Source organism: Lotus japonicus, chromosome 6 (assembly GCF_012489685.1).
Source record: "Lotus japonicus ecotype B-129 chromosome 6, LjGifu_v1.2".
NCBI classification, from domain to species: Eukaryota; Viridiplantae; Streptophyta; class Magnoliopsida; order Fabales; family Fabaceae; genus Lotus; species Lotus japonicus.
In genome coordinates this window covers 26,542,514-26,544,980 of record NC_080046.1, presented here as the reverse complement: position 1 = coordinate 26,544,980, position 2,467 = coordinate 26,542,514, and the positions used below count along the sequence as shown (strand labels likewise).

General features: G+C 36.6%; 1 long non-coding RNA gene across 1 annotated transcript; it reads right to left on the bottom strand.

Annotated features, from left to right (window-relative positions):
* Positions 1–518: 518 nt before the first annotated feature.
* LOC130722182 (uncharacterized) lies at positions 519–1,456 on the bottom strand. Its single transcript, XR_009013806.1, has 3 exons — positions 1,358–1,456; positions 817–870; positions 519–647 (listed from the first exon to the last, which is right to left on the bottom strand). It is a non-coding gene; the product is annotated as an uncharacterized LOC130722182 (long non-coding RNA).
* Between the last annotated feature and the right edge of the window lie 1,011 nt (positions 1,457–2,467).

Below are 2,467 nucleotides of genomic sequence, written 5' to 3'. Positions count from 1 at the left end.
GCTTATTTAGAAGCAAACCTTTGTAAACACCAACCTCAAACAGTTGTTTGATTTTCCTTAAGGGACCGGGTAGGTCAGTATCCTTAAGAAGACTAAGAGAGTGAATCTTAGTGGTGATTCCTTTAGGAGATCAAGGTTGATCGGATCCTAGAGAAGACTAAGAGAGTGAATCTTAGTGTGAGCTAAGTCAGTGTATTGTTAGTCACTTGTATGTTTCAAGTGCAGTTGTAACAATTATCTGATTAGTGGATTGCCTTCATTCTAAGAAGGAAGAAATCACCTTAACGGGTGGACTGGATTAGCTTGAGGGATTTATCAAGTGAACCAGGATAAAATACTTGTGTGCTTCTCTCTTCTCTCTATCTTTATCCGCTGCACCATCTATCTTAGAGAAACCGAAAAGATTTATTTTAAATCTTAAGGGGAAAGTTTTTATATTGAAAACGCTATTCAACCCCCCCTTCTAGTCGTTTTTCACACCTTCAATGAGAGCCTAAAGATAATCATTATCAATTATAGTCTTATTGTGCCTGTAACATATAAGAGATAGCATTGACTTAGCTCCAAGGTCCAATAGCAGAACTGAGATTTACATGTTTCCCCACAAGAGCATTTAATCCAAAGATAACCTTAGCCCTGAAATATACCTATATAATTAATGTTAAACTTGTTAAAAACGCATTTGGCAAATCAACAAGATGAATGTGACTAGTCCTAAAACACAAGCACACACACACACACACACACACACACACACACACACACACACACACACACATGGAGGGTTATACTCAAAAGAGAGAACTTATTTCTTACCTTGCCTTATTGAAAAAGTCGTTCACCTCATCTCACCAATGCATGGATAAGCATCTATCATCAGTAACAAATATTAGTTCTAAAGATTTTATCTGAGAAAGGCGTCAAATATCAACGGAAATTTTTTTCTTAACCATCTTCGTCACTGCCAAATTTTGCACAGAATAAGTATTAGCCAAACTAAAGAAAGATCAAAATTAAACAAGGCCAATATCCTATAAAACATGTCATTGTTTCCTAGAGAAAATTTCCTAAAGGGTGAGAGGTAATGACTCAAACATGGTTTATTAGGAGCTCAATTGAGTTACAGTCAATAAATTGAAAGTCGGACTAGAATAAGGCTTATTAAGTTTGTGATTTAAGTTATCCAGTATCTGAAACACGAAATTTATGCAAGAGCCAACTAGAATTAAATTCGAACTTATTTTAACCAGTCAACGAGTGAGGAATCTACAGCCCTCAAAAGACCAAGAAAAAGAAGAATTGTATAGTATTTTAATGGTTCCTCACTAAATGATTATAAAGGTGCATTCAAAATTACCTTATGAGGAAGAAGAAACTTGCCTGAGGAGAGGAACGGTGAAATGCTATTAAACTCTGACAACAGGGTGACAAACTATTGCACGAAGCGACGCAAAACAAGAGTGGCAGCGGCGCGGCAGGGACGGTGGCGGCACGACCGGGTGCCCTAGTAAGACTATGTTGATCCACAAAAACAAGAGGGATGAGAACTCAAAGTTAACAACGAAACACATTGACAAGTTCAGATATAATAGAAAAAGAAATACAGAGTTCAAATTCTCTGCAACATAGGATCATTGACATGAATATGGCTAACAGAATAAGAAAAACTTGCAGTATAAACATAAAAAATAAGCAGGGAAGAATCACAGTGTAAAATTCCTCCAATTTAAGGGTTGTTTGTTATAACTTTTTGAACTAAAAAGTGATATGACAAAGTATAAACTATTTACCATAGGGGAACGGAAAAAGTTTGGATCACTTGCCCGAATGATTAGTCAGATCCAATGAGCTATGGATGGAGTTTTTAGCAAAACTGCAAAAACACCAACGCGTCACACCTAATTATAGCTACTAAGAGATTCAAGTATTCAACTCAAGATCTCTTTGCAATGAACTATTGCACTCTTTCCTCTTTATTTTTTCCTTTTTTTCTCTGTTCTTTTTGTTTTTGATAAAAAAAAGGGATAATCCTCTAATTGGTCCCTGTGGTTGTGTGGCCGTCTGAAATTAGTCCCTCCCGTAAAATCTAAGTCCTCGCGTTTGAATAGTGTGTGGAAATTAGTCCCTCCGGCGAGGACCTGCTACACACACTTTTTCAAACGCGAGGACTTAGATTTTACGGGAGGGACTAATTTCAGACGGCCACACAACCACAGGGACCAATTAGAGGATTAACCCTAAAAAAAAATGAACCCAATAACAAGTGGTCAAATTATTATACCATACTTTACCTGCAATCCTTAAGATGGTAAAATGCCTCAGAACTAGTCGTCAACAACATCAGGTATGTGTCGTCCTGCCATAAATATACATAAAGCTATGTAATTTGAACTAAATGTACAACATATGGCGAATTGTTCATGCATTAAAATTTGACTTACATCAAAATAGTGGATATAAGTATAAG